The 13,815-nt window shown below is 42.0% G+C and overlaps 14 non-coding genes across 14 annotated transcripts; all 14 read right to left on the reverse strand.

The window, feature by feature from the left end:
• Window positions 1–599: 599 nt before the first annotated feature.
• On the reverse strand, window positions 600–682 carry TRNAL-AAG (transfer RNA leucine (anticodon AAG)). The gene has a single exon. It is a non-coding gene; the product is annotated as a tRNA-Leu (tRNA).
• Window positions 683–1,588: 906 nt separating this feature from the next.
• TRNAL-UAG (transfer RNA leucine (anticodon UAG)) lies at window positions 1,589–1,671 on the reverse strand. Its single transcript has one exon. It is a non-coding gene; the product is annotated as a tRNA-Leu (tRNA).
• Window positions 1,672–3,683: 2,012 nt separating this feature from the next.
• Window positions 3,684–3,766, reverse strand: TRNAL-UAG (transfer RNA leucine (anticodon UAG)). Its single transcript has one exon. It is a non-coding gene; the product is annotated as a tRNA-Leu (tRNA).
• Window positions 3,767–4,790: 1,024 nt separating this feature from the next.
• Window positions 4,791–4,873, reverse strand: TRNAL-AAG (transfer RNA leucine (anticodon AAG)). The gene has a single exon. It is a non-coding gene; the product is annotated as a tRNA-Leu (tRNA).
• Window positions 4,874–5,064: 191 nt separating this feature from the next.
• TRNAL-CAG (transfer RNA leucine (anticodon CAG)) lies at window positions 5,065–5,147 on the reverse strand. The gene has a single exon. It is a non-coding gene; the product is annotated as a tRNA-Leu (tRNA).
• Window positions 5,148–5,779: 632 nt separating this feature from the next.
• TRNAL-UAG (transfer RNA leucine (anticodon UAG)) lies at window positions 5,780–5,862 on the reverse strand. Its single transcript has one exon. It is a non-coding gene; the product is annotated as a tRNA-Leu (tRNA).
• Window positions 5,863–6,885: 1,023 nt separating this feature from the next.
• On the reverse strand, window positions 6,886–6,968 carry TRNAL-AAG (transfer RNA leucine (anticodon AAG)). Its single transcript has one exon. It is a non-coding gene; the product is annotated as a tRNA-Leu (tRNA).
• A 191-nt stretch (window positions 6,969–7,159) lies between these two features.
• On the reverse strand, window positions 7,160–7,242 carry TRNAL-CAG (transfer RNA leucine (anticodon CAG)). Its single transcript has one exon. It is a non-coding gene; the product is annotated as a tRNA-Leu (tRNA).
• Window positions 7,243–7,874: 632 nt separating this feature from the next.
• TRNAL-UAG (transfer RNA leucine (anticodon UAG)) lies at window positions 7,875–7,957 on the reverse strand. Its single transcript has one exon. It is a non-coding gene; the product is annotated as a tRNA-Leu (tRNA).
• Window positions 7,958–10,411: 2,454 nt separating this feature from the next.
• TRNAL-AAG (transfer RNA leucine (anticodon AAG)) lies at window positions 10,412–10,494 on the reverse strand. The gene has a single exon. It is a non-coding gene; the product is annotated as a tRNA-Leu (tRNA).
• A 906-nt stretch (window positions 10,495–11,400) lies between these two features.
• TRNAL-UAG (transfer RNA leucine (anticodon UAG)) lies at window positions 11,401–11,483 on the reverse strand. Its single transcript has one exon. It is a non-coding gene; the product is annotated as a tRNA-Leu (tRNA).
• A 1,024-nt stretch (window positions 11,484–12,507) lies between these two features.
• On the reverse strand, window positions 12,508–12,590 carry TRNAL-AAG (transfer RNA leucine (anticodon AAG)). The gene has a single exon. It is a non-coding gene; the product is annotated as a tRNA-Leu (tRNA).
• A 191-nt stretch (window positions 12,591–12,781) lies between these two features.
• On the reverse strand, window positions 12,782–12,864 carry TRNAL-CAG (transfer RNA leucine (anticodon CAG)). Its single transcript has one exon. It is a non-coding gene; the product is annotated as a tRNA-Leu (tRNA).
• Window positions 12,865–13,496: 632 nt separating this feature from the next.
• On the reverse strand, window positions 13,497–13,579 carry TRNAL-UAG (transfer RNA leucine (anticodon UAG)). The gene has a single exon. It is a non-coding gene; the product is annotated as a tRNA-Leu (tRNA).
• Between the last annotated feature and the right edge of the window lie 236 nt (window positions 13,580–13,815).

Raw genomic sequence — 13,815 nt, forward strand, 5'->3', positions numbered from 1 at the left:
CATGCAGTCTTTTGCTCTCTAGCCCCTGGCCTGGGACTTACCCTCACTGGCTGAGGCGTGAATTTCTGCATACCAACGTTGCATAGATGGTACGTTTGTGGTCGGTTTGGGATGGGTGGGAGGTCAAAAGCAGGGAAAAGTATGTCGCCTTCACTTCTAGTCTCCTCTTCTAGGCCTACCTGCCGTTCACTCACTCTGTCTTTGTTTCATTCTCTCCTTCCTCAACACCCCTTCTCACTCACTCGCTCTATCACTTGTGCTCTTTCCCCTTGCTCTGCATTTCATAGTGGAAACATCTCTTGAATGGAGCATTAGAAAATGAGGTTACATAAAATTAACAATCTACTTATTGGAAACCAAAAATATCACAAGACTGAATGTAACCCATTTCATTAATAAAAGGGACTTTTTAAGCACCCCCCAAAAAACACATAAAACACCACGAGTGCTAGAAGAATATTATACGAGCTTGAAGACAGAATTGGGCAAATTAATTTGCAGTTGAAACTGAAGTTTGTTACTTATTCAGATATTATATGCACTGCCAATTTTTAGCTGAGATTCTAAAAGAACTCAGAGACAAAATGGACTTAAAGTTTTGTCAGAAGTGGGATTCGAACCCACGCCTCCAGGAGAGACTGCGGCCTTAACGCAGCGCCTTAGACCACTCGGCCATCCTGACCACATTTGCTTGATCATCTACAGAGAGGAAAAGATATTGTGAACCAAAAAAAGCACACATCTTAGGTCATGAGTGGCTAGAGCAAGAAAAAAACTCACTGCACTTTTCCAAGTAGACAACCATATAAGCCCATGTGAGGGAAATGATCAGATTTTTTCTCTCTCAAGAAAAAAGTAGAGTAAACACACAATTGTCAGAAGTGGGATTTGAACCCACGCCTCCAGAAGAGACTGCGACCTGAACGCAGCGCTTTAGACCACTCGTCCATCTTGACTTGCATTTGTGGAACCTTCCACAGGCCAGACAGCCATGCAAGTGGGGTACCGAAAAGGCATGCCCTCAATTTATTTATCCTATTATAAGTACTTCCAACAGATCTTTGAACAATCCATAGAGAGCAGTACCTATGAAGAACTCTTTAGACCTTTAAGGCGTACAAAGAGAAAGTGCTATTAACCAGCCACTTGAAAGGCCCAAAGCTGCTTTGAAATTGAGTCAACAGCCACCTCTTGGCTAGCTGAAGCAAATTCAACATGGAATTTCAATGTCACAACATAGGGTGGGATACGCAAATCTAAGCAGCCCCTGATCACAGCCCTGAGGAAATTGCCGTAAGTGTGCTGGAGTCCAACTGTCTACCAGATGCTAGGCATTCTTCCATATTTGCATGGCTTGTCTGGCCAGGGCATACAAGAGCATGACTCTTCCAGATGAGCTCTTACATGGGTCCTATGCTCATATTGTAAGGACTGCACTTTGTCAGCAAGACTTTATACAACCGAAATATATGAGAAACCCCAGCTCTCTTGACTAGATGAGGACGGAATCACATCCCAGGTGAAGACCAACAGATGCAACTTCCATCAGATGTTAACCTGAAAAAGGAGATTACATCTCCAAAAGTCATGTCAGAAGTGGGATTCGAACCCACGCCTCCAGAGGAGACTGCGGCCTAAACACAGCGCCTTAGACCACTCGGCCATCCTGACAGTGCAGAGTCTTAAGAAATGTATAAAAGTCACTCAGAAATTTCTGCCTCCATGCAAGCCTGAAATAATTTAAACCTTCAAACACAAGGTGCAACTTTATGCACAGGACAATAAACACAGAAGATCACATGTGAAAGCATTTCATTTCACAGGTGTACAATTTTTATGCTTTTAGAATACCTCATACCTCTCACCAGCTATTTAGGGTCCTGTATCCTACTCACAAAATTACCTTGCCTGCGACCTCTCTCTCTACACAAACAACTACTGCACAGGAAGTAGGAAGGCAGAAGGTGGGGCATATTATGCAAATGTATGCTGTCATTGTGCCTTGCAGATTCATGCAGGATTTCTAGATCCTTGCTGGATACAAGAGAGCAGACCTTGTTTCAGATCAACTGTCCCTAGCAGGGAACGTCTGAGCACATGCAGTCTTTTGCTCTCTAGCCCCTGGCCTGGGACTTACCCTCACTGGCTGAGGCGTGAATTTCTGCATACCAACGTTGCATAGATGGTACGTTTGTGGTCGGTTTGGGATGGGTGGGAGGTCAAAAGCAGGGAAAAGTATGTCGCCTTCACTTCTAGTCTCCTCTTCTAGGCCTACCTGCCGTTCACTCACTCTGTCTTTGTTTCATTCTCTCCTTCCTCAACACCCCTTCTCACTCACTCGCTCTATCACTTGTGCTCTTTCCCCTTGCTCTGCATTTCATAGTGGAAACATCTCTTGAATGGAGCATTAGAAAATGAGGTTACATAAAGTAACAATCTACTTATTGGAAACCAAAAATATCACAAGACTGAATGTAACCCATTTCATTAATAAAAGGGACTTTTTAAGCACCCCCCAAAAAACACATAAAACACCACGAGTGCTAGAAGAATATTATACGAGCTTGAAGACAGAATTGGGCAAATTAATTTGCAGTTGAAACTGAAGTTTGTTACTTATTCAGATATTATATGCACTGCCAATTTTTAGCTGAGATTCTAAAAGAACTCAGAGACAAAATGGACTTAAAGTTTTGTCAGAAGTGGGATTCGAACCAACGCCTCCAGGAGAGACTGCGGCCTTAACGCAGCGCCTTAGACCACTCGGCCATCCTGACCACATTTGCTTGATCATCTACAGAGAGGAAAAGATATTGTGAACCAAAAAAAGCACACATCTTAGGTCATGAGTGGCTAGAGCAAGAAAAAAACTCACTGCACTTTTCCAAGTAGACAACCATATAAGCCCATGTGAGGGAAATGATCTGATTTTTTCTCTCTCAAGAAAAAAGTAGAGTAAACACACAATTGTCAGAAGTGGGATTTGAACCCACGCCTCCAGAAGAGACTGCGACCTGAACGCAGCGCTTTAGACCACTCGGCCATCTTGACTTGCATTTGTGGAACCTTCCACAGGCCAGACAGCCATGCAAGTGGGGTACCGCAAAGGCATGCCCTCAATTTATTTATCCTATTATAAGTACTTCCAACAGATCTTTGAACAATCCATAGAGAGCAGTACCTATGAAGAACTCTTTAGACCTTTAAGGCGTACAAAGAGAAAGTGCTATTAACCAGCCACTTGAAAGGCCCAAAGCTGCTTTGAAATTGAGTCAACAGCCACCTCTTGGCTAGCTAAAGCAAATTCAACAAGGAATTTCAATGTCAAAACATAGGGTGGAATACGCAAATCTAAGCAGCCCATGATTACAGCCCTGAGGAAATTGCCGTAAGTGTGCTGGAGTCCAACTGTCTACCAGATGCTAGGCATTCTTCCATATTTGCATGGCCTGTCTGGCCAGGGCATACAAGAGCATGACTCTTCCAGATGAGCTCTTACATGGGTCCTATGCTCATATAGTAAGGACTGCACTTTGTCAGCAAGACTTTATACAACCGAAATATATGAGAAACCCCAGCTCTCTTGACTAGATGAGGACGGAATCACATCCCAGGTGAAGACCAACAGATGCAACTTCCATCAGATGTTAACCTGAAAAAGGAGATTACATCTCCAAAAGTCATGTCAGAAGTGGGATTCGAACCCACGCCTCCAGAGGAGACTGCAGCCTAAACACAGCGCCTTAGACCACTCGGCCATCCTGACAGTGCAGAGTCTTAAGAAATGTATAAAAGTCACTCAGAAATTTCTGCCTCCATGCAAGCCTGAAATAATTTAAACCTTCAAACACAAGGTGCAACTTTATGCACAGGACAATAAACACAGAAGATCACATGTGAAAGCATTTCATTTCACAGGTGTATATTTTTTATGCTTTTAAAATACCTCATACCTCTCACCAGCTATTTAGGGTCCTGTATCCAACTCACAAAATTACCTTGCCTGCGACCTCTCTCTCTACACAAACAACTACTGCACAGGAAGTAGGAAGGCAGAATGTGGGGCATATTATGCAAATGTATGCTGTCATTGTGCCTTGCAGATTCATGCAGGATTTCTAGATCCTTGCTGGATACAAGAGAGCAGACCTTATTTCAGATCAACTGTCCCTAGCAGGGAACGTCTGAGCACATGCAGTCTTTTGCTCTCTAGCCCCTGGCCTGGGACTTACCCTCACTGGCTGAGGCGTGAATTTCTGCATACCAACGTTGCATAGATGGTACGTTTGTGGTTGGTTTGGGATGGGTGGGAGGTCAAAAGCATGGAAAAGTATGTCGCCTTCACTTCTAGTCTCCTCTTCTAGGCCTACCTGCCGTTCACTCACTCTGTCTTTGTTTCATTCTCTCCTTCCTCAACACCCCTTCTCACTCACTCGCTCTATCACTTGTGCTCTTTCCCCTTGCTCTGCATTTCATTGTGGAAACATCTCTTGAATGGAGCATTAGAAAATGAGGTTACATAAAATTAACAATCTACTTATTGGAAACCAAAAATATCACAAGACTGAATGTAACCCATTTCATTAATAAAAGGGACTTTTTAAGCACCCCCCAAAAAAAACATAAAACACCACGAGTGCTAGAAGAATATTATACGAGCTTGAAGACAGAATTGGGCAAATTAATTTGCAGTTGAAACTGAAGTTTGTTACTTATTCAGATATTATATGCACTGCCAATTTTTAGCTGAGATTCTAAAAGAACTCAGAGACAAAATGGACTTAAAGTTTTGTCAGAAGTGGGATTTGAACCCACGCCTCCAGGAGAGACTGCGGCCTTAACGCAGCGCCTTAGACCACTCGGCCATCCTGACCACATTTGCTTGATCATCTACAGAGAGGGAAAGATATTGTGAACCAAAAAAAGCACACATCTTAGGTCATGAGTGGCTAGAGCAAGAAAAAAACTCACTGCACTTTTCCAAGTAGACAACCATATAAGCCCATGTGAGGGAAATGATCAGATTTTTTCTCTCTCAAGAAAAAAGTAGAGTAAACACACAATTGTCAGAAGTGGGATTTGAACCCACGCCTCCAGAAGAGACTGCGACCTGAACGCAGCGCCTTAGACCACTCGGCCATCCGGACTTGCATTTGGGGAACCTTCCACAGGCCAGACAGCCATGCAAGTGGGGTACCGAAAAGGCATGCCCTCAATTTATTTATCCTATTATAAGTACTTCCAACAGATCTTTGAACAATCCATAGAGAGCAGTACCTATGAAGAACTCTTTAGACCTTTAAGGCGTACAAAGAGAAAGTGCTATTAACCAGCCACTTGAAAGGCCCAAAGCTGCTTTGAAATTGAGTCAACAGCCACCTCTTGGCTAGCTAAAGCAAATTCAACAAGGAATTTCAATGTCACAACATAGGGTGGAATACGCAAATCTAAGCAGCCCCTGATCACAGCCCTGAGGAAATTGCCGTAAGTGTGCTGGAGTCCAACTGTCTACCAGATGCTAGGCATTCTTCCATATTTGCATGGCCTGTCTGGCCAGGGCATACAAGAGCATGACTCTTCCAGATGAGCTCTTACATGGGTCCTATGCTCATATAGTAAGGACTGCACTTTGTCAGCAAGACTTTATACAACCGAAATATATGAGAAACCCCAGCTCTCTTGACTAGATGAGGACGGAATCACATCCTAGGTGAAGACCAACAGATGCAACTTCCATCAGATGTTAACCTGAAAAAGGAGATTACATCTCCAAAAGTCATGTCAGAAGTGGGATTCGAACCCACACCTCCAGAGGAGACTGCGGCCTAAACACAGCGCCTTAGACCACTCGGCCATCCTGACAGTGCAGAGTCTTAAGAAATGTATAAAAGTCACTCAGAAATTTCTGCCTCCATGCAAGCCTGAAATAATTTAAACCTTCAAACACAAGGTGCAACTTTATGCACAGGACAATAAACACAGAAGATCACATGTGAAAGCATTTCATTTCACAGGTGTACAATTTTTATGCTTTTAGAATACCTCATACCTCTCACCAGCTATTTAGGGTCCTGTATCCTACTCACAAAATTACCTTGCCTGCGACCTCTCTCTCTACACAAACAACTACTGCACAGGAAGTAGGAAGGCAGAAGGTGGGGCATATTATGCAAATGTATGCTGTCATTGTGCCTTGCAGATTCATGCAGGATTTCTAGATCCTTGCTGGATACAAGAGAGCAGACCTTGTTTCAGATCAACTGTCCCTAGCAGGGAACGTCTGAGCACATGCAGTCTTTTGCTCTCTAGCCCCTGGCCTGGGACTTACCCTCACTGGCTGAGACGTGAATTTCTGCATACCAACGTTGCATAGATGGTACGTTTGTGGTCAGTTTGGGATGGGTGGGAGGTCAAAAGCAGGGAAAAGTATGTCGCCTTCACTTCTAGTCTCCTCTTCTAGGCCTACCTGCTGTTCACTCACTCTGTCTTTGTTTCATTCTCTCCTTCCTCAACACCCCTTCTCACTCACTCGCTCTATCACTTGTGCATTTCCCCTTGCTCTGCATTTCATAGTGGAAACATCTCTTGAATGGAGCATTAGAAAATGAGGTTACATAAAATTAACAATCTACTTATTGGAAACCAAAAATATCACAAGACTGAATGTAACCCATTTCATTAATAAAAGGGACTTTTTAAGCACCCCCCAAAAAACACATAAAACACCACGAGTGCTAGAAGAATATTATACGAGCTTGAAGACAGAATTGGGCAAATTAATTTGCAGTTGAAACTGAAGTTTGTTACTTATTGAGATATTATATGCACTGCCAATTTTTAGCTGAGATTCTAAAAGAACTCAGAGACAAAATGGACTTAAAGTTTTGTCAGAAGTGAGGTTCGAACCCACGCCTCCAGGAGAGACTGCGGCCTTAACGCAGCGCCTTAGACCACTCGGCCATCCTGACCACATTTGCTTGATCATCTACAGAGAGGGAAAGATATTGTGAACCAAAAAAAGCACATAACTTAGGTCCTGAGTGGCTAGAGCAAGAAAAAAACTCACTGCACTTTTCCAAGTAGACAACCATATAAGCCCATGTGAGGGAAATGATCTGATTTTTTCTCTCCCAAGAAAAAAGTAGAGTAAACACACAATTGTCAGAAGTGGGATTTGAACCCACACCTCCAGAAGAGACTGCGACCTGAACGCAGTGCCTTAGACCACTCGGCCATCCTGACTTGCATTTGTGGATCCTTCCACAGGCCAGACAGCCATGCAAGTGGGGTACCGAAAAGGCATGCCCTCAATTTATTTATCCTATTATAAGTACTTCCAACAGATCTTTGAACAATCCATAGAGAGCAGTACCTATGAAGAACTCTTTAGACCTTTAAGGCGTACAAAGAGAAAGTGCTATTAACCAGCCACTTGAAAGGCCCAATGCTGCTTTGAAATTGAGTCAACAGCCACCTCTTGGCTAGCTAAAGCAAATTCAACAAGGAATTTCAATGTCACAACATAGGGTGGAATACGCAAATCTAAGCAGCCCCTGATCACAGCCCTGAGGAAATTGCCGTAAGTGTGCTGGAGTCCAACTGTCTACCAGATGCTAGGCATTCTTCCATATTTGCATGGCCTGTCTGGCCAGGGCATACAAGAGCATGACTCTTCCAGATGAGCTCTTACATGGGTCCTATGCTCATATAGTAAGGACTGCACTTTGTCAGCAAGACTTTATACAACCGAAATATATGAGAAACCCCAGCTCTCTTGACTAGATGAGGACGGAATCACATCCCAGGTGAAGACCAACAGATGCAACTTCCATCAGATGTTAACCTGAAAAAGGAGATTACATCTCCAAAAGTCATGTCAGAAGTGGGATTCGAACCCACGCCTCCAGAGGAGACTGCGGCCTAAACACAGCGCCTTAGACCACTCGGCCATCCTGACAGTGCAGAGTCTTAAGAAATGTATAAAAGTCACTCAGAAATTTCTGCCTCCATGCAAGCCTGAAATAATTTAAACCTTCAAACACAAGGTGCAACTTTATGCACAGGACAATAAACACAGAAGATCACATGTGAAAGCATTTCATTTCACAGGTGTACAATTTTTATGCTTTTAGAATACCTCATACCTCTCACCAGCTATTTAGGGGTGTGTTACTGCTACAACGCATCTTTTACAACGTAATGCTGCTACAACGCAGCTATTACATCGCAAATACCATTATAATGCATGCCATTACAACGCATGGCATTACATAGCAGATGCTATTACAACGCATACCATTACATCGTAAGTATTGGTAAGTATTTAATTTTTTATTTTATTTTATTTAATATTTTATAATTGATTTAATTATTATTAATTATCAAAAAATATTTATTTCGTTTTTAAATATTATAAATTAAATATATTAATTTAAGTATTTTTTAAAATAAGTATGAGTATAAGAGTATATGTTTTGGGGTACTGATGTATATGTTTTGGGGTGTTTGGGTATTTTTAGGTTTTAGGGCAGTGTTTGGGTTTTGGGGTACAGGGGTGTTTTTAGGTTTTAGGGCAGGGTTTGGGTTTTGGGGTACAGGGGTGTTTTTAGGTTTTAGGGCAGGGTTTGGGTTTTGGGGTACAGGGGTGTTTTTAGGTTTTAGGGCAGGGTTTGGGTTTTGGGGTACAGGGGTGTTTTTAGGTTTTAGGGCAGGGTTTGGGTTTTGGGGTACAGGGGTGTTTTTAGGTTTTAGGACAGGGTTTGTTTTTGGGGTACAGGGGTGTTTTTAGGTTTTAGGGCAGGGTTTGGGTTTTGGGGTACAGGGGTGTTTTTAGGTTTTAGGGCAGGGTTTGGGTTTTGGGGTACAGGGGTGTTTTTAGGTTTTAGGGCAGGGTTTGGGTTTTGGGGTACAGGGGTGTTTTTAGGTTTTAGGGCAGGGTTTGGGTTTTGGGGTACAGGGGTGTTTTTAGGTTTTAGGGCAGGGTTTGTTTTTGGGGGTACAGGGGTATTACGACTTTATTTAAATTAATTAAATTAATTGTATTTAATTTAATTACATTTATAACTATATTTACAATTATTAATTTAATTGTATTAATAAACGATTATAATTAAATTATATTATTTAAAAATGTTTAATTAATTAAATTCTTTTAATTTTATTAAATATAATTATATTATGTATTATTTATAATTTAATTAAATTATAATTATATTTATTGTAATTAATTACATTATATTATTTTCTATTTATAAATTTTTTATATTTCATTAATTATATTATTTTAAATATATTAAATTAATATCAATTTTAATATTAATTAAATTACTATAATTAAATTAATTACTGTTTTAAAAATGTTATATTATTTTTATTATTTTAAACTAATTTAATTAACTTTATTACATTTTTTTAAAAAAAGATATACTTACCTATATTTACGATGTAATGCCATGCGTTGTAAAAGTATCTGCTATGTAATGCCATGCGTTGTAATGGCATGCATTGTAATGGTATTTGCGATGTAAAAATCGCGTTGTAACGGAACGCGTTGTAATACATCGCGTTGTACTGACACCAATCCGCTATTTAGGGTCCTGTATCCTACTCACAAAATTACCTTGCCTGCGACCTCTCTCTCTACACAAACAACTACTGCACAGGAAGTAGGAAGGCAGAAGGTGGGGCATATTATGCAAATGTATGCTGTCATTGTGCCTTGCAGATTCATGCAGGATTTCTAGATCCTTGCTGGATACAAGAGAGCAGACCTTGTTTCAGATCAACTGTCCCTAGCAGGGAACGTCTGAGCACATGCAGTCTTTTGCTCTCTAGCCCCTGGCCTGGGACTTACCCTCACTGGCTGAGGCGTGAATTTCTGCATACCAACGTTGCATAGATGGTACGTTTGTGGTCGGTTTGGGATGGGTGGGAGGTCAAAAGCAGGGAAAAGTATGTCGCCTTCACTTCTAGTCTCCTCTTCTAGGCCTACCTGCCGTTCACTCACTCTGTCTTTGTTTCATTCTCTCCTTCCTCAACACCCCTTCTCACTCACTCGCTCTATCACTTGTGCTCTTTCCCCTTGCTCTGCATTTCATAGTGGAAACATCTCTTGAATGGAGCATTAGAAAATGAGGTTACATAAAATTAACAATCTACTTATTGGAAACCAAAAATATCACAAGACTGAATGTAACCCATTTCATTAATAAAAGGGACTTTGTAAGCACCCTCCAAAAAACACATAAAACACCACGAGTGCTAGAAGAATATTATACGAGCTTGAAGACAGAATTGGGCAAATTAATTTGCAGTTGAAACTGAAGTTTGTTACTTTTTCAGATATTATATGAACTGCCAATTTTTAGCTGAGATTCTAAAAGAACTCAGAGACAAAATGGACTTAAAGTTTTGTCAGAAGTGGGATTCGAACCCACGCCTCCAGGAGAGACTGCGGCCTTAACGCAGCGCCTTAGACCACTCGGCCATCCTGACCACATTTGCTTGATCATCTACAGAGAGGGAAAGATATTGTGAACCAAAAAAAGCACACATCTTAGGTCATGAGTGGCTAGAGCAAGAAAAAAACTCACTGCACTTTTCCAAGTAGACAACCATATAAGCCCATGTGAGGGAAATGATCTGATTTTTTCTCTCTCAAGAAAAAAGTAGAGTAAACACACAATTGTCAGAAGTGGGATTTGAACCCACGCCTCCAGAAGAGACTGCGACCTGAACGCAGCGCTTTAGACCACTCGGCCATCTTGACTTGCATTTGTGGAACCTTCCACAGGCCAGACAGCCATGCAAGTGGGGTACCGAAAAGGCATGCCCTCAATTTATTTATCCTATTATAAGTACTTCCAACAGATCTTTGAACAATCCATATAGAGCAGTACCTATGAAGAACTCTTTAGACCTTTAAGGCGTACAAAGAGAAAGTGCTATTAACCAGCCACTTGAAAGGCCCAAAGCTGCTTTGAAATTGAGTCAACAGCCACCTCTTGGCTAGCTAAAGCAAATTCAACAAGGAATTTCAATGTCACAACATAGGGTGGGATACGCAAATCTAAGCAGCCCCTGATCACAGCCCTGAGGAAATTGCCGTAAGTGTGCTGGAGTCCAACTGTCTACCAGATGCTAGGCATTCTTCCATATTTGCATGGCCTGTCTGGCCAGGGCATACAAGAGCATGACTCTTCCAGATGAGCTCTTACATGGGTCCTATGCTCATATAGTAAGGTCTGCACTTTGTCAGCAAGACTTTATACAACCGAAATATATGAGAAACCCCAGCTCTCTTGACTAGATGAGGACGGAATCACATCCCAGGTGAAGACCAACAGATGCAACTTCCATCAGATGTTAACCTGAAAAAGGAGATTACATCTCCAAAAGTCATGTCAGAAGTGGGATTCGAACCCACGCCTCCAGAGGAGACTGCGGCCTAAACACAGCGCCTTAGACCACTCGGCCATCCTGACAGTGCAGAGTCTTAAGAAATGTATAAAAGTCACTCAGAAATTTCTGCCTCCATGCAAGCCTGAAATAATTTAAACCTTCAAACACAAGGTGCAACTTTATGCACAGGACAATAAACACAGAAGATCACATGTGAAAGCATTTCATTTCACAGGTGTACAATTTTTATGCTTTTAGAATACCTCATACCTCTCACCAGCTATTTAGGGTCCTGTATCCTACTCACAAAATTACCTTGCCTGCGACCTCTCTCTCTACACAAACAACTACTGCACAGGAAGTAGGAAGGCAGAAGGTGGGGCATATTATGCAAATGTATGCTGTCATTGTGCCTTGCAGATTCATGCAGGATTTCTAGATCCTTGCTGGATACAAGAGAGCAGACCTTGTTTCAGATCAACTGTCCCTAGCAGGGAACGTCTGAGCACATGCAGTCTTTTGCTCTCTAGCCCCTGGCCTGGGACTTACCCTCACTGGCTGAGGCGTGAATTTCTGCATACCAACGTTGCATAGATGGTACGTTTGTGGTCGGTTTGGGATGGGTGGGAGGTCAAAAGCATGGAAAAGTATGTCGCCTTCACTTCTAGTCTCCTCTTCTAGGCCTACCTGCCGTTCACTCACTCTGTCTTTGTTTCATTCTCTCCTTCCTCAACACCCCTTCTCACTCACTCGCTCTATCACTTGTGCTCTTTCCCCTTGCTCTGCATTTCATAGTGGAAACATCTCTTGAATGGAGCATTAGAAAATGAGGTTACATAAAATTAACAATCTACTTATTGGAAACCAAAAATATCACAAGACTGAATGTAACCCATTTCATTAATCAAAGGGACTTTTTAAGCACCCCCCAAAAAACACATAAAACACCACGAGTGCTAGAAGAATATTATAAGAGCTTGAAGACAGAATTGGGCAAATTAATTTGCAGTTGAAACTGAAGTTTGTTACTTATTCAGATATTATATGCACTGCCAATTTTTAGCTGAGATTCTAAAAGAACTCAGAGACAAAATGGACTTAAAGTTTTGTCAGAAGTGGGATTCGAACCCACGCCTCCAGGAGAGACTGCGGCCTTAACGCAGCGCCTTAGACCACTCGGCCATCCTGACCACATTTGCTTGATCATCTACAGAGAGGGAAAGATATTGTGAACCAAAAAAAGCACACAACTTAGGTCATGAGTGGCTAGAGCAAGAAAAAAACTCACTGCACTTTTCCAAGTAGACAACCATATAAGCCCATGTGAGGAAAATGATCTGATTTTTTCTCTCCCAAGAAAAAAGTAGAGTAAACACACAATTGTCAGAAGTGGGATTTGAACCCACGCCTCCAGAAGAGACTGCGACCTGAACGCAGCGCCTTAGACCACTCGGCCATCCTGACTTGCATTTGTGGAACCTTCCACAGGCCAGACAGCCATGCAAGTGGGGTACCGAAAAGGCATGCCCTCAATTTATTTATCCTATTATAAGTACTTCCAACAGATCTTTGAACAATCCATAGAGAGCAGTACCTATGAAGAACTCTTTAGACCTTTAAGGCGTACAAAGAGAAAGTGCTATTAACCAGCCACTTGAAAGGCCCAAAGCTGCTTTGAAATTGAGTCAACAGCCACCTCTTGGCTAGCTAAAGCAAATTCAACAAGGAATTTCAATGTCACAACATAGGGTGGAATACGCAAATCTAAGCAGCCCCTGATCACAGCCCTGAGGAAATTGCCGTAAGTGTGCTGGAGTCCAACTGTCTACCAGATGCTAGGCATTCTTCCATATTTGCATGGCCTGTCTGGCCAGGGCATACAAGAGCATGACTCTTCCAGATGAGCTCTTACATGGGTCCTATGCTCATATAGTAAGGACTGCACTTTGTCAGCAAGACTTTATACAACCGAAATATATGAGAAACCCCAGCTCTCTTGACTAGATGAGGACGGAATCACATCCTAGGTGAAGACCAACAGATGCAACTTCCATCAGATGTTAACCTGAAAAAGGAGATTACATCTCCAAAAGTCATGTCAGAAGTGGGATTCGAACCCACACCTCCAGAGGAGACTGCGGCCTAAACACAGCGCCTTAGACCACTCGGCCATCCTGACAGTGCAGAGTCTTAAGAAATGTATAAAAGTCACTCAGAAATTTCTGCCTCCATGCAAGCCTGAAATAATTTAAACCTTCAAACACAAGGTGCAACTTTATGCACAGGACAATAAACACAGAAGATCACATGTGAAAGCATTTCATTTCACAGGTGTACAATTTTTATGCTTTTAGAATACCTCATACCTCTCACCAGCTATTTAGGGTCCTGTATCCTACTCACAAAATTACCTTG

The sequence above is a fragment of the Lissotriton vulgaris genome, chromosome 8 (genome assembly GCF_964263255.1).
Source record: "Lissotriton vulgaris chromosome 8, aLisVul1.2, whole genome shotgun sequence".
NCBI classification, from domain to species: domain Eukaryota; kingdom Metazoa; phylum Chordata; class Amphibia; order Caudata; family Salamandridae; genus Lissotriton; species Lissotriton vulgaris.